The sequence below is a fragment of the Bombina bombina genome, chromosome 2 (genome assembly GCF_027579735.1).
Source record: "Bombina bombina isolate aBomBom1 chromosome 2, aBomBom1.pri, whole genome shotgun sequence".
Taxonomy (NCBI): Eukaryota; Metazoa; Chordata; class Amphibia; order Anura; family Bombinatoridae; genus Bombina; species Bombina bombina.
This window is the reverse complement of record NC_069500.1, coordinates 685996492-686024479: the sequence shown is the minus strand read 5'-3', so window position 1 is coordinate 686024479 and position 27988 is coordinate 685996492. Positions and strand designations below refer to the sequence as shown.

Here is a 27988-nt window from a genome sequence, read left to right as displayed (position 1 = left end):
GGTATATAGATGATATTTTTGATATTTTTGGCATATGGGGGGGCTCATTGGAGTCCCTGATACAGTTTGTTGAGGATATTAATGCCTCTATGACAGGTCTAAGATTTACCCTTACTTACTCTATCCAAAAGATTAACTTTTTGGATACAACTGTATATCGACATGGAAATACATTAAGTACAGATCTATATGTAAAACCCACAGATAGAAATACTCTGCTGCGATATGAAAGTTTCCACCCTGATACTGTTTTTAAATCCATACCCAGGAGTCAACTTTTGCGTACTAAAAGAATAGTTAGAGATCAAAAAGTATTGCCAGAAAGACTAGTGTCTATGGGCAATAAATTTATCCAAAGAGGATATCCAAAAGAAAATATCGCTAAAAACATTCAGGATTTGGATAGAGTACATGATAAAAAACCAACAGAGAAAGGAACAGATAGATTAGTGCTTTCTATGGAATACAGTGACAAGAGCAATGACATCTTTAGAATAGTAAGAAAACACTGGCATCTTTTGTCAAAATATAATCCAGAGATAGAATCATTTAAACTCCCCCCTATGCCATCATATAGAAGGGTAAAAAATCTTAGGGATCACATAGTAAAAGCTGATATAGGTACATCTAAAATGTCTGATGTAAATTATCTAACTACCCCTAATAAAGGCTGTTACCCCTGCTTACACTGTGCTCAATGTAATTCAGTTATTAAAGGGAAATTCTTAGCACAAAATGACAAAAGAAAGCAATATACAATCAATGGGTTATATACATGCCAAACCAACTATGCAATCTACCTACTTAAATGCCCATGTGGTCTTTGTTACATTGGCGAGACCACCCAAGCCGCCAGGGATAGGTTTAGTCAACATAAAGCATCCATTAAATCAAAAGATATGTCACTTCCAGTATCAGCACATTTTACAAATATGGGTCATACAGTAAGCCAGCTTCGCTTTCAAGTGATTGACCATATCCCCCATCATAGAAGAGGGGGTAATAGGGAACTAAAATTAAAACAGAAAGAAGTATGGTGGATTAAACGTCTGAACACATTACATCCATATGGTCTGAATAGAGATTATGATTTGTATTTGTTTTTATAATGGTTTTAAATGATGGAACATATTCTGGTACCACTAGAGGTCACTGTGTTGTTGAAATTTACAAACCTGGATAGGTATGGGTTAAACCAATTAACACTGAGAATTGAAGCATGATTGGTCCAGATACCCTTTTTAAAGTCAGTTTGTTTGATTGTAACTTATGCATGATTAAGGACTATGTAGGTCCGAAACGTCGCTTTTTACTGGTTGCTAAACCTCAAATAAAGATTTTTCACCTTTAAAAGAAGATTGTGTGCTGTGGTGCTGTTACCTTGTTTTTTACATGGACTGTATACACTGGAGTTTGGCTGATACTCCTTGGTAACGTGCACACAGGTGGGAAAGAAATTTTACTAAAACCTATGGTGCTGGATTCAACTCACTTACTTCTTGTTCATGGAATCAGCAGAGTCACAAGCACCTGTAGTGAGTGAAAACACAATGGAGGACAAGCAGCCTTCTACTTTCTCCTATTCAGACATAGATGCAGCACGCATCACCTCACTGGCCCTGGGATCAAGGAATTTTTTAAGGGTCACTGCAGAAGCAGACACTAAAAAAGAGTATGAGAGAACAAAAAGAAAATTGATATCTCTGGAACTGCATTCTGTGACACTTGCAGAATACTACCGTATTAAAAGGATCCCCAGAGGCTTAAGAGTTAAACTGAGGCCCACCATTCTATCTAACAATGAAATGTATAAAAGTAAATTTGAGAGCATTCTGAATAAGTGCTCATTTGACCTTATCGTCTTGACCGTGGAGTGCCTACAACTGGAAATTGAGAAACAGAAAAAAACCGTATCAGAAGTGGAAAGAATGATGGAAACTAAACTCACCCTGGATATGCTGAAAACTACTAAAGAAGAAGTAGATGCATTACTGGCACAATACCGTTCAGACCTGGAAGAAAGGAAAAGGGTTAAATTTGCACGGGATGAAACGGACTATGCCAACAACAGAGTGTATCAGTGGTCACATGACCAGACGCCACGACGCGAGGGCCCACGCTGGAGGAGACAGCCGAGAATTACAGCAGCGCAAGAAAAGGAAGACAGCTCATCATCCGGCGAGAGTTTTTTAGACACAGGCTCAGAAGGCGACACCGGAGGGGAGGGCGGAAGCACCGCCGATCAAAGGGAGTACAAGATGCACACACGGAGTTCCTGGAACCAGCAAGGGCAGCCGCAGCGGTCACGGAGAGGAGCCAGACATCGCAGGGGTATGAGAAAACAACAATAGAGGTAAAAAAGTTGCCGGTTGTTAACCCCTTACTGTTTAACAAAAATGAACTGCCTGTTACTAACTTTATAAAGGGAAATGAACGGAACGAACTGTCTAATATTGCTAGTACTCCAGTGTTATCTGAAAATCCACTTGAGGGAAATGAACTGCCTGAGATTAACCTCTTAGAGTGTGGTATAATAAGGGGAAATGAACTGCCTGAAATTAACTCCCTAGAGTGTGACATAGTAGATAGTACACTGTCTGAGTTTATACCTGTGATACCCAATGCTAGTCCACAGGCAAATGTTGAAACTAATCTGGTTATTAATATTTCGAAATATAAGCTTACAGATAATGAGCATAGCTTATTAATGAAGGGCTTGTCATACTGTCCAGTGAAAGATTGTGATGAGTTTGAAATTGACAAAGATCTATACAAATTTTTCAGACTTCTAAGGTTGAAATCAATATATGGTGGTAAAAATGTAGCCAATGTAAGTGAAACTAATGCAATAAATGAAGATGATATGCAGAGTGAATGTTTGAATTTGAAAAAGTTAAATCTGCACAAAAAATCTTCATATGTACCTCCAACAAGCAACTCAGGTGTAGAAACATTTGTTAAATTTGTTCAACAAGATGTTGCTAATCTAATGAAAAAAACTAGATTAAATCCTTACACAAAACAACATAACCTCACAAAAGGGGAATGGGAGGCTATATCTACTTTGAAAAATAACAAAAATATCACCATAAAAAATGCTGACAAGGGCGGAGCAATAATAGTGTTAGACACTGACTATTATGTGCAGGAGATATTACAACAGCTGTCAGATGGAGGGGTTTATGAAATATTGGATCATGATCCTCTTAAAGAAATACAAAGAGAGCTTAAGGGCATATTAGATAGAGCTTTGACTCATAACATTATTTCTAAACAGGTCTATGATTTTCTGTATAATAAATACCCCATAACACCTATTTTTTATACATTACCCAAAGTACATAAAAGCTTATTACATCCACCAGGACGCCCTATTGTGGCCTGTACCGATTCTATTTTTTCTAATATCTCTATCTTTCTGGACAAAGTCCTCTTTCCATTTGTCAAACAGCAAAAATCCTTTATTAAGGATACAAATGATTTTCTTTCAAAACTTATGGGGATTGAAATAGAGGATACTTGGTTAATTTTTTCACTGGATGTGGTAAATCTATATACCTCTATTCCCCATGAGGCAGGTCTATTGACTGTGAAAAGTTTTTTGAGTGACAGTGGCTTATATAATCTATCCCAGATTGACTTTTTTGATGACATGTTGAGACTTGTCCTATATTGCAATTATTTTCTCTTTCAAGACACTTACTACATGCAAAAGCGGGGAACAGCCATGGGCTCCAATGTAGCCCCCTCATATGCCAATTTGTTCATGAGTGGCTTTGAGAACAAATTTGTCTACACTAATCAGCCATTCATCAGCCATTGTAAGCTGTGGCTAAGGTATATAGATGATATTTTTGGCATATGGGGGGGCTCATTGGAGTCCCTGATACAGTTTGTTGAGGATATTAATGCCTCTATGACAGGTCTAAGATTTACCCTTACTTACTCTATCCAAAAGATTAACTTTTTGGATACAACTGTATATCGACATGGAAATACATTAAGTACAGATCTATATGTAAAACCCACAGATAGAAATACTCTGCTGCGATATGAAAGTTTCCACCCTGATACTGTTTTTAAATCCATACCCAGGAGTCAACTTTTGCGTACTAAAAGAATAGTTAGAGATCAAAAAGTATTGCCAGAAAGACTAGTGTCTATGGGCAATAAATTTATCCAAAGAGGATATCCAAAAGAAAATATCGCTAAAAACATTCAGGATTTGGATAGAGTACATGATAAAAAACCAACAGAGAAAGGAACAGATAGATTAGTGCTTTCTATGGAATACAGTGACAAGAGCAATGACATCTTTAGAATAGTAAGAAAACACTGGCATCTTTTGTCAAAATATAATCCAGAGATAGAATCATTTAAACTCCCCCCTATGCCATCATATAGAAGGGTAAAAAATCTTAGGGATCACATAGTAAAAGCTGATATAGGTACATCTAAAATGTCTGATGTAAATTATCTAACTACCCCTAATAAAGGCTGTTACCCCTGCTTACACTGTGCTCAATGTAATTCAGTTATTAAAGGGAAATTCTTAGCACAAAATGACAAAAGAAAGCAATATACAATCAATGGGTTATATACATGCCAAACCAACTATGCAATCTACCTACTTAAATGCCCATGTGGTCTTTGTTACATTGGCGAGACCACCCAAGCCGCCAGGGATAGGTTTAGTCAACATAAAGCATCCATTAAATCAAAAGATATGTCACTTCCAGTATCAGCACATTTTACAAATATGGGTCATACAGTAAGCCAGCTTCGCTTTCAAGTGATTGACCATATCCCCCATCATAGAAGAGGGGGTAATAGGGAACTAAAATTAAAACAGAAAGAAGTATGGTGGATTAAACGTCTGAACACATTACATCCATATGGTCTGAATAGAGATTATGATTTGTATTTGTTTTTATAATGGTTTTAAATGATGGAACATATTCTGGTACCACTAGAGGTCACTGTGTTGTTGAAATTTACAAACCTGGATAGGTATGGGTTAAACCAATTAACACTGAGAATTGAAGCATGATTGGTCCAGATACCCTTTTTAAAGTCAGTTTGTTTGATTGTAACTTATGCATGATTAAGGACTATGTAGGTCCGAAACGTCGCTTTTTACTGGTTGCTAAACCTCAAATAAAGATTTTTCACCTTTAAAAGAAGATTGTGTGCTGTGGTGCTGTTACCTTGTTTTTTACATGGACTGTATACACTGGAGTTTGGCTGATACTCCTTGGTAACGTGCACACAGGTGGGAAAGAAATTTTACTAAAACCTATGGTGCTGGATTCAACTCACTTACTTCTTATATATATATATATATATATATTCAGTTTATATATATATATATATATATATATATATATATGTGTGTGTGTGAATTGAATGGTCTATATCTGTGTGTATGTTTGTATATTTTGTGTGTGTGCTCAAGTGTATATATTTATGTTTATGGGTGTTTGTATCTGAGTGTATGTATGTGTATTTTGCATGTGTGTGTGCACATGCAACTGTATATACTTGTATTTTGTGTGTGTTTGTGCATGAGTGGATGTATATGTTGATGGGTGTCTATATTCGTATGTATGTGTATTTAGTGTGTGTTTATGAATGAGTGAATTTATGTGTGTTTATGGTTATCTGAATTCATGTGTATGCATGAGTATTTTGGTATATTTATATATTTAATTTTATGTACATAAATGTGTATGTATAAAAATATATATTTTTAAATAAAAAGAACATTTTCTTCTATATGGATAACATTGGAATTTAAATTATTTATAGTTACCTTCAGGTTTAATGCAGTTGGTCTAACGTGGTGTCAGATTAGCAGACGATCAATAACTTTTATTCTAAGTATTATATTTTTTATTAGCAGCGTGTCCAAATGAAGTCTATCGGGAGAAGTTGACACGGTTGTGAAGTCCTGAAGTTTACTTTTTACTTTCAAATTGGAATGTGCATGCTAACTCGGCCATGTTCAAATTTTACTTTGAAAATTTAGTAAGCGCGGAACTTGTGATCTGGCCCTTTGTCTCTTATTGCTCAATAACCACTGCTTTTCACCAAAAAAAAGAAAAGAAAATCACCTACTAGACAATAAAATGTATCTGCATGTCATATTACATAACTATTGGTCTAACAGCTTTTGCTGTAGGTTAGGCCAATTGCTTATATACACAAGTATTTTATGGGTGGATTTGTAATTTTTAAAATCCTAGTGAGTGTCTTCTGTACGTGGAATTATATGATAATTATATGAAATAAATGAAGAGCACTATGGGTCAACATTTACAGATTGGTTTATGTGATTGCTGGGCACCTGGATACAGCAACTTTTAAAAATCACTGAGACTACAACTCCCACATATCTCTGCCATCAAATTGCTACTGAGCATGTCTTGAATTTTTTGTGCTTGTGCTTAACTGGTGCAACAGCTTTTTTGTAGGTTAGGCTTATCGTTTCCATAGCCTTTTATATTTAAATATACAAAAAAAACATGCAAAATACATGTAGCCAATTACTAATTAAGGTACAAGCAATAGAACATTTTTCAGCAGTAATATCTAGCATGTTGTGGCAATACATAGGATTATATTATGAGTGGCGCGCTAACAGTTGCACACAAATGAAAAAGGGGTTTAGCGTGGCTCTTTGTGAGTGTCGGAAGTAGCTTGGTATTATGAGATAGCGTGGCTTCAGAGCTCTGGTTAACTACAGCGCGAGAGACAAAAGTTGCACAAAACACTTCAAAATTACATTTAAAAGTACAGTTACACCCATAATAACACTCAGCTAGATTACAAATTTTGAGCGCTATAGAGAAATTAACGAACGCAACAAAAGTTACGTTATTTAATTTCCCATAGCGCTGCTATTAAAAGTTTTCAAACATTCGCCTTTTGCGTGCGTTGAGCTCCATACCGCACACAATCAGAGCGCTGCTGAGACATGCTCATGCACGATTTCCCTATGGACAACAATGGGGAGAGCTGGGCCAAAAAAAAACACATGCGATCGCGGAAACAAAAGTTCCGTAATGCAGCCCCTTTGATGTCTATAGAGAAATAAAAAGACAGTTTAAACCTAACACCCTCACATAAACCCTATGTCTAAACACCCCTAATCTGCTGCTCCCAACATCACTGAACCCCTAATCTGCCGCTCCCGATATCGCCGCTATCTAAATAAAATGATTAACCCCTAATCTGCCGCTCCCGATATTGCCGCCACTATACTACATTTATTAACCCCTAAACCGCCAGCCCCCCACATCGCAACAAGCTAAATTAAACTATATTAACCACTAAACCAAACCCTAAGCCTAAACCTAACCCTAACGTAACCCAAACCCTAACACCCCCTAACTTTAACATAATAAAAAAATAGCTAAATTAACTTTACAATTATTAACTAAATAAACCTATTAACCCCTAAACCGCCAGTACCCCACATCACAACAAGCTAAATTAAACTATATTAATCCATAAACCTAACCCTAAACCTAACCCTAACCCCCCTTACTTTAACATAATTAAGTTAGATCTAAATTAAATTTACAATTATTAACTACATAATTCCTATTTAAAACTAAATACATACTTACCTGTGAAATAAAACCCAAGCTAGCTACAATATAACTAATAGTTACATTGCAGCTAGCTTAGGTTTTATTTTTATTTCACAGGTAAGTTTGTATTTATTTTAACTAGGTAGACTAGTTAGTAAATAGTTATTAAAAACCTAAACTGCCTTACACTAAAACCTAACATTACAAAAAATAAAAAACCTACCATTACCAAAAATAAAAAAACTACCATTACAAAAAAATAAAAAACCTATCATTACAAAAAAACAAAAAATATCCACAAAAAAGAGTAATCCTATTCTAATACCCTTAAAAAATAAAACACCCCAAAATAAAAAACCCTACTCTAGAATAAACTACCAAGGGCCCTTAAAAGGGCCTTTTGTAGGACATTTCCCTGAGATAGACAGCTATTTTACTTTAAAAAGAATACAAACACCCCCTAACACTATACAAACCCCCACCCCCCAAACTACCAAGGGCCCTTAAAAGGGCCTTTTTGGGGGCCCTTAAAAGGGCTTTTGTAGGGCATTGCCCTGAGATAAACAGCCCTAAAAATATACATTACACAAAATAACAAACAAATTATCAAAAATAAAAAAGAATTACACCTAATCTAATAACCCTATCAAAATAAAAAAGCCCACCCAAAATAAAAAAAACCCTAGTCTACAATAAACTACCAATGGCCTTTAAAAGGGCCTTTTGTGTGGCATTGCCCCAAAGATATTAGCTCTTTTACCTGTAAAAAGAAATACAAACACCCCCCCAACAGTAAAACCCATCACCCAACCAACCCCCCAAATAAAAAAAAACTATCTAAAATAACCTAAGCTAGCCTTTGCCCTGAAAAGGGCATCTGTTTGGGCATTGCCCTTAAAAGGGCATTTAGCTCTTTTACTGCCCAAACCCTAAACGGAAAAAAAAACACCCAAAAAACCCTTAAAAAAATTAACACTAACCCCCGATGATCCACTTACAGTTGTTGAAGTCCCGCTTGAAGGATCCATCCAGCTGTCGAAGTCCTCATCCATGCGGCAAGATGTCTTCGACCAGGCATCCTCTTCTATCTTCATCCTGCCGGCAAAGTCCTCAGCTATGTGGCAAGAAGTCTTCATCCAGCAGGCGAGGAGCGGGTCCATCTTGAAGACATCTGGCGCGGAGCATCCTCTTCATACGGTCTCCACCGTACAATGAATCTTCAATGCAAGGTACGCGATTCAAGATGGTGTCCCTTGCATTCCTATTGGTTGAAAATTTAAAATCAGCCAATAGGAATTAGGGCTGCTAAAATCCTATTGGCTATTCAAATCAGCCAATAGGATTTAAGCAGCTCTCATTCTATTGGCTAATTCGAATTAGCCAATAGAATGAGAGCTGCTTAAATCCTATTGGCTGATAGCCAATAGGATTTTAGCAGCCCTATTTCCTATTGGCTGATTTTAAATTTTCAGCCAATTTGGGGGGGTTGGTTGGGTGGTGGATTTTACTGCTGGGGGGTGTTTTTATTTTTTTTACAGGTAAAAGAGCTGATATCTTTGGGGCAATGCCCCACAAAAGGCCCTTTCAAGGGCCATTGGTAGTTTATTGTAGGCTAGGGTTTTTTTTATTTTGAGTGGGCTTTTTTATTTTGATAGGGCTATTAGATTAGGTGTAATTCTTTTTTATTTTTGATAATTTGTTTATTATTTTTCGTAATTTAGTGTTTGTTTTTGTAATTTAGTTCGTTTTTATTTTTTGTAATTAGATAATTTTTGTAATTTTTAGAATAGTGTTAGGTTTTTTTTATTGGTAGTTTAGTTTTATTTGATTGGTAGTTAGTTTAATTTTAGTTTAATAATTATAATAGTTTAATTGATAGTTTAAAATTATTTTTTGTAATTTGACAGGTAAGTTTTAATTTAATTTAAGCTAGGGAAATTGTAATTTTAATATAAAGTTAGGGGGGTTACTAGTTTAAATTAGTTTATTTCATTGTGGCTGCTTTCGGTTTAGGGGTTAATAGTTTTTTTTATTAGATTTCATTGTGGAGGGCTTGCGGTTTTCGGAGTTAATAGGTTTATTATAGCGGTGGTGTGGGCGGACGGCAGATTAGGGGTTAATAATATTTCAATAATGTTTTTGATGCGGGAGGGTGGCGGTTTATGGGTTAATAACTTTAGTATAGTGGTGACAATGTCGGGGAGCAGCGGAATAGGGGTTAATACATTTTTTTAGTGGCGGCGTTGTCGGGAGCGACAGTTAACAAATTTATTATAGTGTTTTTGATGCGGGAGGGCCTCAGTTTAGGGGTTAATAGGTAGTTTATGGGTGTTTAGTGCAGTTTGTAGCAGTTTAGTTATTAGTTTTATGTTACAGATTTGTAGTGTAAAACTCATAACTACTGACTTTGGATGGTGGTATGGATCTTGTCGTTTTAGGCTGTAACGCTCACTTTTTAGTCTCACCGCAAAACTCGTAATACCAGCGCTATGGGAATCCCATGAAAAAAAATAATTTTTAGATGTGCGGGACTGACGTTGTGGTACAGGCTAAAAGGTGTGCAGTACACCTATACAGACAACACTTGTAATAGCTGCAGTGCTGTTTTAACGCTGAAAATGCCATATTTTCAGCGTTACAAGCCGCAACTCAAAACTTGTAATCTAGCTGATAGTCGGATAAAAAATATTTAAAAAAAATTGCATTAAAAAGTTATAAGGGCTTAAAGATATGAGGTCTCAGGTGTTAGAAAAAAAAGCACTGCAATGAGCTTTAACATAGACACATGCATATAGTACATGTGTATTTATTTATATGTGTATGTTTGAATTTACAGACATATATACCCACATATAAACACAAATACTATCAGCACTACCAGAGTAATCAACATGAGATTCATTTACAAAATAGTGTTGCCAACATGGATACACTTTTCGTCGTGCACGATAGTGGAAGGACATTAATGATTATTTACAAAGAAAAAGGGCATTTTTTTAACCATCACCAGACTATTACTCATTGAGTATATAACAAACCCAAAGGTATAGAAGTGAAAAAGCAAATACTGATATTAAATGTTTAATTATACATAAATGGAAACATAAAGAGCACACATACTGCAACAGTGTGGGGATACATTATGATCTTTATAAGCATCAATAATATTAATAAACAGCTGACAATTTATGCAATAATGTCCGTATGTCAGACCCACAGTTCAAATATAGGAACACCCCTTATTATCCGGATGTTATTTGTAATCCATATTAGTAGGTATCCGATAGTGATGTTGTGATGTTAAATGCAGGTATAGCACAGAGACAAATACCATAAGCCTTCTTCCCATAAACATTCAACCTTTGCTTTATCTGATGTATCCAAAAAAAGGTAGCAGTTTATGCCAAATAGATCCTTAGATCCGATTCACAGTATATCCAGGTTGATATTAATTTGTAAGGAATAAAAGAGGTTACCTTTAGTAGTGTCCGTTATGTTAGGGTGTCACTGCCTGCAATTCACAATTGATTCATAGGCTGTTTGGGCTGTTGGATATTAGTTCCCCATATTGTTCCATTATTGGGTCTGCTGTAAGTAACTTCCAATTATTTCGAAGGCCCATAGGTGACCAGCACGCCTTCGGAAGTTCTGTCCCACACTGATATGCAGACTGCGATGAATCAGCGGTGTTCAGCTGCTAACACCACCGACATTGGAATGCTACACGCATTTCACCCGTGCTTCATAAGGCTTCTTCTAACTTATTTCAAATGATCTCTCTAAGGGCATGTGTGCAAGGAGTCGCACTCAGCTGAGACAGAACAAAAGATAGAATAACTTCCATGCCTGTTCATTTTTAGTGCCACTCAGGGTGCATACTCTTTTAGCACACTATGCCTTTTCACAGAGAAAAAATATCCTGTGGCATATCAGTCTGACCCTGCTCAATGACAGTCCAGCGCCAAAATACCAGGCAATTCCTCTCTGAACAAGTGAAACAACAACCCCAGACGATCGTTTTGGCCTTCTGTGGGCCTCGTCAGTGAGGTGCAGTTGCATCTCTCTATAAGGGCATGGGTGCAAGGAGTCCATGTCTGGATTCCCCTTTTTCTCTTAGGGAGACCCAAGAGCATTTGGCATACACTGCTACCTTTTTTGGATACATCAGATAAAGCAATGGTTGAATGTTTATGGGAAGAAGGCTTATGGTATTTGTCTCTGTGCTATACCTGCATTTAACATCACAACATCACTATCGGATACCTACTAATATGGATTACAAATAACATCCGGATAATAAGGGATGTTCCTATATTTGAACTGTGGGTCTGACATATGGACATTATTGCATAAATTGTCAGCTGTTTATTAGTATTATTGATGCTTATAAAGCTCATAATTTATCCCCACACTGTTGCAGTATGTGTGCTCTTTATGTTGCCGTTTATGTATAATTAAACATTTAATATTTCGCTTCTATACTTTTGGGTTTGTTATATACTCAATGAGTAATATTCTGGTGTTGGTTAAATAGTTCTTTGTAAATAATTATAATATATATATATATTTATAAGTGCATTGGAGCCCTTTGCAGTCAAGCAGCTGAAAACATGTAAAATCATATTTATGCAATATTCATATTTAATAAATTGTTTCACATTCCAGTGTTCTTCAAATAGGGGAATATGTTCTAAGTATTTTAAATAGATATTGCTATATATATCTGTATATATCTATACCTATATAAAATTAGATAGATACAGATAGATAGATAGATAGATAGATAGATATTGTAACAAAAATATATAAATATAAATATGTATATATAAATATGTATTTATGAATAAATAGAACATATTCTTCTATATGAAGAACATTGGAAAGTGAAATATTAATATTTTATGTCAGGTTAGTGCACTTGAGAAAATGCAACCATGTTTGTGCATGAGTAAGTGTTCATTTGTGTTCCACTTTTTGCCCTTGATTGAAGAATGTGGGGTAATACACTAATGCGATCGCGATATTTAAAGTTCGGATTTTTGCACACGTTGGGTTAGCACGCAAGCACAAACTTTTTATTTTCTACTTGTAATACGAGTGCAACCCGATGGAGGCCAAAAGCCAAAGTCTAACAGGGTTAACGTGCAAGGGGAAGTCCTTAATGGAAGCAAAATATACATGGCCAAAGCAAAAGTACTTAATGAATGAATACATAAATTAATTATTTAAAGGGACAGTCTAGTCAAAATTAAACTTTCATGATTTAGATAGGGAATGCAATTTTAAACAACTTTCCAATTCACTTTAATCATCAAATTTGCTTTGTTGTCTTGGTATTTTTTGTTGAAAGCTAAACCTAGGCAGGCTCATATGCTAATTTCTAAAATCTTGAATGTCACCCCTTATTTCAATGCAATTGGCAGTTTTTCACAGCTAGAGGGCACATTTTCATGTGTTTAATATAAATAACACTGTGACCACGCCCTTAATTTATAAGTGAGAGGGCCCTGATTGGCTAAATGCAAGACTGACAAAACAACTGAAATAAGGGGGCAGTCTGCAAAGGCTTAGATACAAGGTAATCACATAGGTAAATAGTATATTAATATAACCATGTTAATTATGCAAAACACGGGAATGGGTAATAAAGGGATTATCTATATTTTTAATAAACAATAACAATTCTGGAGTAGACTGTACCTTTAAGTAAATATTGATAGAAATCTCTCAGCACCGTAGTATAGTATAGCCAGTATATGGTATACAGTATAGCCACAGATGGATAACTTCTGAAGCACAAGTGTGTTTAAAGCACAGTAATTTACTATTTTTGATCTTTTCTTGTGTCCCAAAATCTAACCAAACACCATGATGTCATCATGGATTGCCTGATGACATCACACTTGCAATGGGGGTTAAAGAGGGCACTTACAGCATTTAGGTTGAAATTTGTTAAATTATGCACTCATTAAATATCTACAAATGGTTATAAAAAGTATAGATTAACCTATTCTTAATAGATGTCTCTAAATGGTCCTAGAAAATGTTATATTAAAGAACAGACTAGATACATGTATAAAATTTAATGAAATTAAAAATGTAATAGTTTTACAGAACAGCTCAGCTTGATTTTTAACCAGAATGACAGAGCTAGAATAATATAATTGTGTTTCAATATCCCATAGTATAACATTATTTTAGATGACTACAAATGGTTACTTCAAAAATTATTTATTGGATACATAAAATATCCCTATACAATGTTGTATCATTGTGCAATGCCGCCCCCTGCACATTCGCAGCCTATTGGCCGCTAGCGCAGGGTGTCAATCAAGCCGATTGTATGCAATCGGGCAGATTGTTGTCCGCTGCCTCAGAGCAGGCGGACAATTTAAAGTGAAGGTAAAGTTTTCTGAGCAGGAACATATCAAAGCTTCTTTTGATCCTTACATTAGCTAATCGCTAACTAATTAGCTCTATATAGTTTTAACTTTTCCAAATATATAGATGTATAATTCCCTACCGTTTCTATTACTTGCTCCTCCCAAACCCTATTTCCTGCTTTTTTGTTGTTTGGCGTATAGAGCGGTCCCACCCGCTCTGTACATCCCTCTGAAGTGCATTCACTATGCCCTATTTGAACTGCGCATGCGCAAATCGGCAACATAGCTCTCTACTACGCATGCGCTCACCGGCAAATTTATTGAATACATGTCATTATGGAAGTATTACACATAAATAAGTGTGTTCAGCAAACTAATAAAAATAATATTTAATTAATATATATAAATGAAAATTATTAGCATCATGCGCGAATCGGGGGCGCGCATAGAATCCTAGATTAGACTAAAAAGTATAGCGCAGGCGCAGCTCATAAGGGAGGAGGATGACGTTGATTGATGGCCAGATTTTCAATAGGCTGTTCTAAGAATGTGATCAGCACAGAAAAAAAAAAAATCGGATTGAATTTGCGGACCGGCAAACAGTGAGTAAAAACGGGTATAACTTTCTTTAAATTTAGAATTAAAAAAATTCATGAATGAAAGTCATATTCATTTTGAGCAAAGTATTATATTCAAGATCGAGATGAAGGTATCTTTACCTTCACTTTAAGTAGCAGCGGTCTTAAGACCGCTGCTTTTTAACTCCTGTTTCCAGCGAGCCTGAAGGCTAACGTGGAAACAGGTGTATATAAGAGCAATTTCTTCTTTTTCAAATGAGGGGTCTCATGTACCTCTAAGTGGTGCTGGATTGAGATATTGGGCATTATTTGCTAAGGCTATGCTGACAAGGTTCTTAACTTGAGTACCTGTCCGCACCGCTTTGCATCAAATGGGCAGCAAACCCTGTACGTCCGCTGCTCAGATGTCAATCACCTCAAGTGAGGGTGTTCAGGGTTATTTCTCTCAGCCAAATCAAAATTGCCAGAGAGTGTAAGAAGTGGTCTGGTGCAAACACCTACATGTTTAACACTCACATAAGGGGTTAAATACTGCTGATCCTGAGCTGAACACATCTAGAGATTGGCAGCTATGCAAAATTGTCTCTCCTGGCTGCACGAGGACACTAATGTATTGCCACTCCAGATTCTTAATTTAACTTTGTGTTTAAGCCCTTTGAGTAGTTTAAACACATAGCTCTGTTCAAGCAAAAGTGCAATAATAATTTTCTATAGCCCATTATTGAATTTTATTATTGATCCGTTGATTCTTTGTGTACCGTTTAAGATAAGCTCTGTGTAGCAAGCAGAAATGTGTTCCAGGAAGAGGTTAATACCTTTTGCTTACTCACAAATTCATTATCAGATTACTTTACTTGTTTTTCTAGTTATGGGTGTAACCCACAGATTTCATTTGAATGACTTAATAGTGTCATGATTTTTTAGTTTTATTCTTCTAGCTGTTGTATGTATAAGTACATTTTGTAGACAATCACAAGTATTTTACATGTAAAAAAAAAAAAGTCACTGCTTTGCAAATTCATATCAGTTGGTCCCTTTGTCATTTGGAAAAGTTACAATAATGAGTAGACATTTGCATGTAATCCTGACTAGCCAAATGAACTAGGTAAGGAGACATACGAGAAACCAGAGTTTTAATGTTTGTTATTTGCATTTGGTTTTGTATGTTACTTTCAGTAATCCATTGATTTAATTGCAGTGATATACAGGGGATCTTTACCACTCATATGTCCAACTTCCCCTGTCCAATCCTGATAGAGAATTACTAATGTCTGATCTTAGGGACAGTCAATAAGGCATTAAAAGCCATACATACTTGTCCAATCCACCTTTAGCCTAGCATGGGGAAATGGAAGACTAGGAGAAGCTCAGCCATCTTTAATCACTTTTACTTCAGCTTTTGGAAAGTGCAGTTGTATTCCTCTGTGAGTTTTTTTGTCAATGCCTGAGAATCAATCAGTGAGAGCTATACTTTTATGTTCCAGTGCTAGTGTTTGTACTAATTGCAGTGTGCTCTGTTTTATTTCTGGAAAAAAACATTTTTTTCTTCTGCAGTCTTCTGTATTGTGAGTGTGCCTAATCAGATTCCAAAGTATTTCTTTCTTTCATTGCACTGCACAGTACTGTGACAGTGCACTCTTTTTTGCTATATTTATATTTTCCTATAACATTTAGTGTTATAACTCAGTGGTAATTAAATGTAACAGTTTATTTATCATTTGTATTGCTGTCTGAGTCTTTAGGCTCTATTTGCTAGGCTTATTCACCCATATATATATATATATATATATATATATATATATATATATATATATATATATATATATATATATATATACTATTGATATATACAGATATTTACAGGAATATCTATTTACAAATACTTAGAACATATTCTGCTATGTGTAGAACATTGGAGTACTCACTATAACACTTTATTAAATATAAATATTGTATAACTATAATTTTACATGTTTCTATCTACTTGACTGCAAAGGGCTCCAATGCCCTTGTAATGTCTATATATGTGTACATATGTATTTATGTGTTTATATGGGTATATACATCTGTAAATGCATATATACACATATAAAAAAATAAAAACATATGTACACATATATAGACATACAAACATATACATATTTAGTCATGTATATGTAGGTATCTCAATGTTAAAGCCCTTTGGCTGCCATTTGTTCTTAACACCTGAGACCTCATATGTTTGAGCCCTTATAACTTTTTATGTAATTTAAAAAATATATATATTTTTTTAATTAGATGGTGTTGTTATGAGTGTAACTGTACTATGTAAAGTGTTTGTGATGTGTTTTGTGACACTTTTTAATTTTGCAAAACAGTTAACCAGAGCTCTGAGGACGCCCTAACCCAAAAAGCACTAACTTGAATAGTACTCAAGCGATCATGTTTACTTTCAACTTTTAATACCAGCGCAAATATATGCAAATACCTAATGTCGCTTGCGCAGAAATGTTTGCGCTCCACTCCTAAACTGGCAGAAAATGTCTGGGACACTTATCAGGCTATTCTAAGAAATAAGTAAGTTTACACTGCACAAGTAATACAGGTAGGCTTGATTGGCCTTTTGGTTCTTACCTATCGTCAGATTGTAAGTTTAATAATAACTACAAATAAAGATTTAGCTTATACCTTACACTAGTGAAATGCATTATGAGCTCCACGTGTAAAATTTGCTCATGCTTAAAGGGACAGTAAACAATTTGAGATTGTAATATAAAATGTTTAATTATGTGTAGTTAAAAAAAAAATTTGCATTATACTTTTTTTCTGTAAGCCTGAAAATAAACAGTTTTGCAATTCTGAGCTAAAACTGCACATGTTCAGAAGCCTAAGGCTGTGACACACTGCAAGCGATGCGGCGAAGCATCTGCTTCACACCACGTCGCTTCGCTTCTGAAGTTCAAATATTTCATCTCTGAGTGCTCAGCTACGTGATCTGACGCAGCAGAGTGCTCAGAGATGAAATGGCAGGACACACTGAGCGCGCACAGCCGCATCTACACGCTGCGCGCCGCTCCGCTTGCAGTGTGTCACAGCCTTAACCCTGTCATGTTAATGTCTGCAAATGGCTTAAGCAGAGATAATACAATCATACAATAGAGTTTGCTAATAAAATGACTTTGACTAGCTGTGTCTACTCCTGTAATTAAGCTTGAATGGCTCCTCTAAATAAGGCAAGTATTCGGTGGAGTTTACCTATTGAAAAACAAATGCTTCAAACAATTGCATGAATTGATACATTCAAGATATTTTCGAACTTACAAAGAAAACTGAAGAAAAGTGTTGTAATTTATAATTTGTTTAGTGTCCTGTAAAATTGTGGACATAAAGTATAAAACCATCTTTTTAGATTTTTAAGAGAATTTAAAAGGACATGAAACCTCACATTTTTCTTTCATGATTTAGGTAGAAAATACAATTTTAAATAACTTTCCATTTTTCTTCTATTATCAAATTTGCTTCATTCTCTTGGTATTATTTGTGGAAGGAGCAGCAATAATGTACTACTGGTTTCTAACTGCACACATGGATGAGCCAATGACAATTGGTTTATATATCCAGCCACCAATCAGCAGCTAGAACTTAGGTTCTTTGCTGCTTCTGAGCTTACCTAGATTAACCTTTCAGCAAAGGATAAAAAGAGAAGGAAGCAAATTAAATAATAGAAGTAAACTGGAAAGTTGTTTAAAAGTGCATGCTCTGGGGCATATTTATCAAGCTCTGAATGGAGCTTGATTCCCTGAGTTTCTGGCGAGCCTATAGGCTTGCCAGAAACAGCAGTTATGAAGCAGCGGTCACAAAGAGCGCTGCTCCATAAGCTGTCTGCCTGCTCTGAGCAGTGCGATTGGGTTGATTGACACCCTCTGCTGGCGGCCTATTGGCAGCGAGTCTGCAGGGGCGGCGTTGCACCAGCAGCTCTTGTGAGCTGCTGGTGCAATGCTGAATATGGCGAGCGTATTGCTCGCCGTATTCAGCGAGGTCTGTCGGACCTGATCCGCACTGTCGGATCAGGTCCGACAGACCTTGATAAATAGAGGCCTCTGTCTAAATCATGAATGTCTAATTATGATTTTACTGTCCCTTTAAGTAGTGCAAAAATACATTATGCTACATCTAATGTTTTTAATATCACTTTTAAGAAACATATACAAGAATCAATCTGATTTTCAATACTACGTTTTGAGTTGAACGATTGGTTGGTCTAAACAGGTCCCTGTTGGATCAACTTGTTGTCTCCCTGACAAATGTAGTTACAATTTATTCAGCTGTTTGCGCTGTAGCATTTGCTATCGATTTCCATTAGACTTTTATAGAAGAATATTTTTAAAAAAATTTTTTTATTGAGGTGAAAAACAAGTTAATACAAAATGTCACAGATGTAGATTCTTATACAGTGAAAAGCAATGTTCATCGATAAACAAGATTGTTGATATACATATTATGTTAGCATACAATATTTAAGAACAACCATTATTTAGTGTCAACTGTGACTGACATAACTAGGATATAGTGAACTATAAAGTGGTCTATCATTGCTATGATTCCTATGTGGCCAGGTAGGTTGTAGGACAAGCCTCAAGTCTGCAGCTAAAGACGGTTCCCCGGAGCCCTGTCACATGATTCATAAGTAAACCTGCAGAAAAGGAGACGTTTGTTCTCTTTCTGGATCTGCCCATGTGTTCCCATAACAGGTTACACTGCCAGCTCCTGTGACGTCATCAGTAGGAGTAAGGATAAGTAGCATCGGCAGACAATGCGAGAAACGCTCCGGTTCCAGTTTGGAGACTATATACCACAGGGCCGGACTGGGACCAAAAAGAGGCCCAGGCATTTTAGGGCAAAGAGGCCCCCTTCCCTGCTCACCATTTCTTATTTAAAGGGACAGTCTAGTAAAAATTAAACTTTCATTATTCAGATAGGGCATTTCATTTTAAATAACTTTTCAATTTACATTTATCATCAAATTTGCTTTGTTCTATTATGTTCTCAATTGAAAGCTAAACCTAGATAGGCTCATATGCTAATTTCTTTTTACAATACAACTTTTTATGTATGTTTTTCATTTCAGGTCTATCAAGCTTTAGATTTGCCCTAGATTTTTCCACAAACTATAAAATTATATCACATGTACAGGAGGATGAGCATAGATATTTTAATAAATACAATGCAAAAACAGAAGGACACCAGCAAATCAAAGTGTCTTAGTTGTGAAAAATGACCCAGGGTCTGATAGCAAAATACAGAGAGATTTCCTAAGCTACAGACATGACAGATACTGAAGTATGCTCTGCTGCATTCTATTAATAACTGAAAGGGCAAACCCACAAAAAGTGGATACACAATATAGTATGCTGCAGGCAAAATATTTTTAAAAAAAAGTAAATCTAAGAAATAAAAAAAAGCAATGAACAGTGTATCTCTATATAAAGAAAAAAACCTGTATCTTCTGTTGGGCACTAAAAGTTTAGATCTATCTATCATCTATCTATCTATCTATCTATCTATCTATCTATTGGGTTCTTGTAAAGCACGACTATTCCCCCTCAAGGATCTCAAGGTTGCAGTTCAGTTGAAGAGCCAGGTCTTGAGGTCCTTTCTGAACTTAGTTAAGGCGGTAGCTTGTCTGAGGTGCAGCGGGAGGGTGTTTCAAGTCTTGGCTGCCAGGTGAGAGAAGGATCTGCCTCCCGCTGTGGTTTTCCTGATGCAGGGGATGACTGCGAGGGCTTGGTCGGCCGATCGAAGTTGGCTGGTAGGGGTGTAGAAGGTAATGCGGTGGTTCATGTATTCGGGACCAATGTTGTGGAGGGCCTTGAATGCGTGGGTGAGAAGCTTGAAGGTTATTCTTTTGTTGATGGGGAGCCAGTGCAGGTCCCGCAGGTGTTTGGTGATGCGGCATTGATGAGGGATGTCAAGGATTAGTCTGGCCGAGGCGTTCTGGATGTGCTGTAGTCTCTTTTGGAGCTTGATGGTGGTGCCGGCGTAGAGTGCATTACCATAGTCCAGTCGGCTGCTGACGAGGGCGTGAGTGACAGTCTTCCTGGTCTCGGTTGGGATCCATTTGAAGATCTTTTGCAGCAGGTGAAGTGTGTGGAAGCATGCAGAAGAGACGGCGTTGATTTGCCGGTCCATGGAGAGCGATGAGTCCAGGATGACGCCTAGATTTTGTGCATGGTCAGTGAGGATTGGAGGGTGTCCAAGGGCTGTGGGCCACCAGGAGTTATTCCAAGCAGATGTGGTGGGACTGAGGAGGAGGACTTCGGTCTTGTCTGCATTCAGCTTTAGGCAATTGCAGCTCATCCAGGTAGCGACTGCTGTCAGCCCTTCGTGGATGTTTCTCTTGGCGGTGGTGGGGTCACTGGTGAGTGAGATGATTAGCTGGGTGTCGTTGGCGTAGGAGAAAATGTTAAGGTCATGTCGTCGGACGATGGGGGCGAGAGGGGCCATGTAGATGTTGAATAGGGTGGGGCTCAGCAAAGAGCCTTGGGGTACACCGCAGCTGATTTCTGTGGGCTTGGAGGTGAAGGGTGAGAGTCTAACTTTCTGGGTTCTGTCGGTGAAGAAGGAGGTGATCCATTCCAGGGCTTAGTCGCGTATGCCGGCATCGTGTAGTCGGTTGCGGAGGGTGAGGTGGGAGACAGTGTTGAATGCTGCTTAGAGGTCTAGGAGAATGAGGGCAGTGATCTCTCCTCGGTCGAGTACGTCGAGGATATCATCTGTGGCGGCAAGGAGGGCGGTCTCGGTGCTGTGGTTGCTCCTGAAACCGGATTGGGAGGGGTCCAGGGTGTGGTTGGCTTTGATGTAGTCAACGAGTTGCGCGTTAATGGACTTCTCGATGACTTTGGCCGCAAAGAGGAGCAAAGAGATTGGGCGGATCATTGGGGTCAGCCGTGGGTTTTTTCAGTAGGGGTTTTAATTCTGCGTGATTCCAATCATCCGGGAAGGTGCCGGTTTCGATGGAGGAGTTGATGGTGCTGCAGAGCTCAGGGGCGATGGTGTCACCCGCTTTGTTGAAAATGTGATGCGGGCATGGGTCTGAAGGTGCTCTGGAGTGGATCGATCTCATGATTCTGATGGTGTCCTCTGTAGTGAGGGGGCTCTAGATGGTCCGTAGGGGATAGGCGGTGGTGTATTTGGGTAAGGTATTGGTGGGAGTTGGTGGGTAGGCAGTGTTGGTTGAGTTATGGGGCGCAAAGCTGTCATAGATGTCAACGATCTTGCAGTGGAAGTACATTGCAAGGTTATCGCAGAGGTCCTGGGAGGGTGGGATGTCGTTGGTGTCGCTGTTAGGATTGGAGAATTTCTTGATGACTGTGAAGAGCTCCTTGCTGTTGTGGACGTTGGCATTAATTCTATCTTGGATGGCTGTCTTCTTGGTAGTTTTGATGAGGTGGTGGTGGGTAGTGATGGCTTCTTTGTAGGCTGTTTTATTTGAGGGGGTCTTGCTGGATCTCCAGGTACTTTCCAATCTCCTGCAGTGGCGTTTGGAGTCCTGGAGGGCAGGGGTGAACCAACTAGTCTTGTTGGTGGGTAGGCGGTTGCACGGCTTCTTGAGAGGGGCGAGGGTGTTGGAGGTTGCGGGCGGAGGAGTTGGCATCTGTGGAGGTAGCTGGGGGGCACTTTTTAAGGGTGAAGTGCAGTTGGTCTTCGGTGATGTTGTTCCAGTTTCTGCGGGGTGGGTGGTGCTGCTGGAGGTGTGTGGTGGTTTTTTTTGAAGGAAAAGTGTATGCAATGGAGGTCGGTCCAATGGAGTTCGGTGATGTGGTTGACTGAGATGTGGTTGCCTGCAGAGAAGATAGGTTCGAGTGTGTTTCTGGCTAAGTGGGTTGGGGAGTTGACGAGTTGCTTTAGTCCGATGGTTCCAAGGTTTTCTAAGAGGTTGGTGGTGTTGTGGTCATTGGGGTTGTCTAGGTGAAAGTTGAGGTCACGGAGGAGGATGTAGTCTGTTGAGGGGAGGGCGTGGGGTGCGATGAGTTCAGTGATGGAGTCACAGAAGGCAGGACGAGGTCCGGGAGGTCTGTAGATGAGGGTGCCATGGAGGGTGGTGTTGGGACTGACCTGGATCTTGAAGTGTAGGTGTTCCAGGCCTGGTGAGTGGTAGTCAGAGCTGGTTGTGAAGTGGAGGGAGTGTTTGTGGACGATGGCGATGCCTCCTCCCGGTTGGTTGCTGTGGTCCTTGTGGGAGATCTTGTATCCATTGTGGATGGCAATGTCAGGCATTTCTGTGTGTTTCTGCCAGGTTTCGGTAAGGAAGGCAACATCCGGGGAGGTGGAGTTGAGCAGGTTCCAGATTTTGATGGCGTGCTTGCGGACGGAGCGGGTGTTGAGGAGGATACAGTTGAGGTGGTTGCGGTTGTTTTTGCATGAGGTGACTGGCAGGTTAGTGGTTCGGAGGGAGGAGAAGGCGCGTGAGGTGACTGGCAGGTTAGTGGTTCGGAGGGAGGAGAAGGCGCAGTTGCGGCAGGTGAAGGGTCCTATGGTGTTCGTCGGGGATGCGTGGTGGCAGGCAGATGATCTACCGGTGTTGAGATGGAGGAGGGTGCTAGCGTCGTAGTGGCGATGGTTGTAGGAGCCAGGGTTAGTGGCGCTGGACGCGGTCCAGACGCAGACGGGCACAGACGGGCTTGCCTTTGGCACGCCTTCGGTGCACCAGTGCCGTGGACGCTCAGCAACCTCCATTAAATAGGTGGTGGGAGGGCTGAGAGGTGGGGGCAGGGCAGTGGCTGTAGAAAGAAAGTTAACAAAGGGAGTTACCTGTGCTGTGCTGGTAGGCGGGGGGCAGGGCAGTGGCTGTGGCATGGGAGAGACAAGCAGGAAAGAGAGCAGGCTAGAAGAAGCTGCAGTCTCAGAGTAAGGCAGCAGCAACCTCCATTAAATAGGTGCTGGGAGGTGGGAGGGCTGGGAGGCGGGGGGCAGGGCAGTGGCTGAAAAAAGAAAGTTAACAAAGGGACTTACCTGTGCTGTGCTGGTAGGCAGGGGGCAGGGCATTGGCTGTGGCATGGGAGAGACAAGCAGGAAGGAGAGCAGGCTAGAAGAAGCTGCAGTCTCAGTCTCAGTCTGCAGTCTCAGTCTCAGTCTGCAGTCCACTCCAAATAAAATACAACCTCTCAAGTACAGGATTACTTCTACCAGGAATCAACACTAGTAGCCATAGCATTTCCCTCATAATGGATATCCATCACCCATGATAGATAAAACATAAAAAGTCAGAGTTGAGATGCACATTAAACTGTGCATGAGATTGAGATGTCAGCTTTTTACCAACCTTTTCTAGGGCCACAGGTATGGCATATGCTGGCCTATCCCTATAACATCAGGAGGAATACCAACTACAGCAAATGACTGCAACATGCGCCACCAAGAATGGGGAGACCTGGTTGCGCAGCTGTGGAGCGTTTCGCGCCATTAACACTGCAGAGTGCAGCAGCTCCACCAGCTCACACTATCAGAGACTATGTAAGACCTTAGACGGGCCTTTCACTAGTGCGGCCGTGTCTGTGTGTGAGAGTTGAGCTTAGTCCCTGTCAGAGTTAGACAGTGAGCACAGAGAGAGAGTCACAAACAGTCCCAATAACATTTTGGGGCATACTAAGACTGAAGCTAGCCACAGTCTCGAATAGTGGGCATGGCTAAGGCAACCAGCGGCCCACCGGGCATTTGCCTGGTATACCCTATGGCCAGTCCGGGCCTGATATACCACACGAGCTCCAAGGATCATACTGTCTGTATTTACTGTCACTTTGTGAGTAGTTCTATTTTGCGTAATTTATCCGCTGCTCTTACGTACTTCACCAGAGAAGTTTTTTTCATCCTCAACAGATATATAGCCAAAAGGACAATGCTTTGGGAGACGCCACTGGGTTACCTTTAACCATACGGACTGTGAATTTATATTTGGTTATGTATATATTGTTATTGCTAGATCTTAATTGCAACAATTGAACGTATTGTCTTTATTGCAACAATTGATTGGATCGTCTTTATTTTTCTATATTACTATACGGCCAAGTATTTATTTTAATATTCACTTTACTGTTTCCAATATTAGCACTAGATCACATTGTGCTATATATTTGCTATAATATTTTTTGGTTTTTACTTGACACAGACATATAATGTCTTATTGAATTGTATTTTTAATATTGACATTTTTAATATTGATATTTTTATTTCTTTTTCCTTTTAGCCCTTAGAGGCACAATGTTTTTCTGTATATTTTCATTCTTTGAATTATACTTCCTTTTGCACTTGTGTTCAAACTCCCAGGATAGAGTATTTTAACCACTGCTATAAGTTTTTTTAGCTCTAGCACTTCTCACCTTGCTTCACTATACATATTATGTTAGCATACAAAATGTAAGAATAACCATTATATAGTGTCAACTGTCAGTGGCATAACTAGGATATAGTGAACTATAAAGTTATAAAGTGGTCTATCATTGCTATGATTCCTATGTGGCCAGGTAGGTCGTAGGACAAGCCTCAGGTTTTTTGTATATAGGTATAGATCCTCTAGAAGAAGCTGAATAATAGGTGTGAATAATATTCTATCTATCATATCCAGTGGTGGTTTACAATCCACTTAGTGTATAAGACAGGTTGCACCGGGACAACTACTGGGGAGATTAGAATGAGTTTATAGATATGCAATGATCAAATTTAAAAAGGTAAGGGGTGAGTTATGAGATGGAGGAAGCTTTGTAGACTATATGTTTAATGATGTGAGGTGTTGAATAGGCATCATAACTAGATGTGGTAAATTCCTTGTAGAACGTTTTGACATTATTCCATGCCACACTCAGGCTTTAGCTAATAGATTCACTAGAAGATATAATTAATGATATAGGAGTATTTCGTAAGAATAAGGTAGATGCTAACGTTTAACTATGTTTATTCTCAGCATCAAAAATTAAAAATTAGCTATGGTAATGGCTATGCATTTTCACTATAAGTTATCTAATCACCAAAGGGATTTAGTCTGATCAATTGCTTCTTACATGAGATATATAGAAAATAAGATTTCAGAGATATAGGCCATTGGATGTATTTTCCTGTGTTGTGTTTACCAAGTAAACTGTAGTGGGGGGGGGGGGGAGGTGCTGACAGTATAGATTTAGTTATATTGATACACTAAAAAACAAAAATCTTATGATTACCCAGTCTATAATTTTATTTTATATTTTATTTGAACAGCGAGAGACAGAATAACAACAAAAATGGGGTTCTCACTAACAATAATACAACTCACAAGTAGTATCATTGTATAAGTAAGAGCAAATATTAGCTGGATGCTAGCTAGATGATACAGTGAGGGGAAAAAATATTTGATCCCCTGCTGATTTTGTACGTTTGCCCACTGACAGAGAAATGATCAGTCTATAATTTTAATGGTAGGTGTATTTGAACAGCGAGAGACAGAATAAAAACAAAAATTCCAGAAAAACGCATTTCAACTCGAACCTTCAGCTCCCTCCACAGATTTTGTATGGGATTAAGGTCTGGAGACTGGCTAGGCCACTCCAGGACCTTAATGTGTTTCTTCTTGAGCCACTCTTTTGTTGCCTTGGCCGTGTGTTTTGGGTCATTGTCATGCTGGAATACCCATCCATGACCAATTTTCAATGCCCTGGCTGAGGGAAGGAGGTTCTCACCCAAGATTTCAAGGTACATGGCCCGGTCCATTTTCCCTTTGATGCAGTGAAGTTGTCCTGTCCCCTTAGCAGAAAAAACAACCCCAAAGCCTAATATTTCCACCTCTTTGATGGTGGGGATGGTGTTCTTGGGGTCATAGGCAGCATTCCTCCTCCTCCAAATACTACGAGTTGAGTTGATGCCAAAGAGATCAATTTTGGTTAAATCTGACCACAACACTTTCACCCAGTTCTCCTCTGAATCATTCAGATGTTCATTGGCAAAATTCAGACGGGCCTGAATATATGTTTTCTTGTGCAGGGGAACCTTGCGGGCACTGCAGGATTTTAGTAATTCACGGCTTAGTGTGTTATAAATTGTTTTCTTGGTGACTATGGTCCCAGCTGCCTTGAGATCATTGACAAGATCCTCCTGTTAAGGTCTGGGCTGATTCCTTACTGTTCTCATGATAATTTAAACTCCATGAGGTGAGATCTTGCATGAAGCCCCAGACCGGGAGGGAGATTGACAGTTTTATTTTGTGTTTCTTCCATTTGTGAATAATTGCACCAACTGTTGTCACCTTCTCACCAAGCTAATTGGTGATGGTCTTGTAGCCCATTCCAGCCTTGTGTAGGTCTACAATCTTGTCCCTGACATCCTTGGACAGCTCTTTGGTCTTGGCCATGGTGGAGAGTTTGGAATCTGATTGATTGATTGCTTCTGTGGACAGGTGTCTTTAAGAGTGTGCTGCAAATCTCAGCTCGTTACCTGTATAAAAGACACCTGGGAGCCAGAAATCTTGCTGATTGATAGGGGATCAACTCCCCAGTATCTAAGATTTGTGGGAATTAGTTAGCAGGGGGAGGGTTAGAGAGCTTTTTGGGAGGGATCAGGGAGGTGGGAAGGTAAGTGGGTAATCCTAAACTAAGGAAAATAATAATAAAAAAAAAAAAAAAAAAAGAAAAGGTGTAAAATTGCATACTGGCAAACTGACTGACAGTACCCAAGATAGGGGTGACCAGTGAGGAGTGAGGGAGGGAAGAGAGCTGTTTGAGAGGGATCAGGTAGGGATCAGCGGTGGGAAGTGTCAGGTGGAAGGCTAACCTCTACACTAAAGCTAAAATTAACCTTACAAGCTACCTAATTAACCCCTTCACTGCTGGGAATATTAAAAGTGTGGTGCGCAGCTGCAATAAGCGGCCTTCTAATTAGCAAAAAGCAATGGCAAAGATATATTTATCTGCTATTTCTGAACAAAGGGGACCCCAGAGAGGTTTTTACAATAATTTGTGCCATTATTGCAAAAGCAGTATGTAAATAATTTCAGTGACAAAACCAAAGTTTGTAAAAAAAATTACATTTTTTTTTAATTTGATCACATTTGGCAGTGAAATGGTGGCATGAAATATACCAAAATGGGCCTAGATCAATACTTTGGGTTGTCTACTAAAAAAAATAAATACAGTTTTGATAGGTAAATAAAAAAGGCTCTATTTCTGTTAAAATTTAGTGATGGCAAAAATGCTAAAAATGCTCTGGTCTTTTGGGGAAGTCTTATTCTAAACTGCCCGGTTTTTAAGGGGTTAAGCAATAAAGGGCCAGATTACAAGTGGAGCGATATTTAATGCTCCTGCTCTAGCATTAACTGTGCTAGAAGTAAGCTTTTTGTGTGTGTCAGGTTGCGCTCATATTACAAGTTGAAAGTAAACCATTTTCTCTCACGTGCTAACCTGACACGTGTAAAAAGCCGAACTTAGAATAT

The 27988-nt window shown here is 38.7% G+C and overlaps 1 protein-coding gene across 1 annotated transcript in view; it reads left to right on the top strand.

Annotated features, from left to right (window-relative positions):
- The first annotated feature begins 15600 nt into the window (after nucleotides 1-15600).
- The window catches only part of LOC128649413 (thioredoxin-like), a 220555-nt gene continuing 208167 nt past the window's right edge, over nucleotides 15601-27988 (top strand). Inside the window, exon 1 of the transcript XR_008400673.1 lies at nucleotides 15601-15661. The gene's annotated coding sequence lies outside the window, so the exon portion shown is untranslated. The remainder of the gene's footprint in view (nucleotides 15662-27988) is intronic.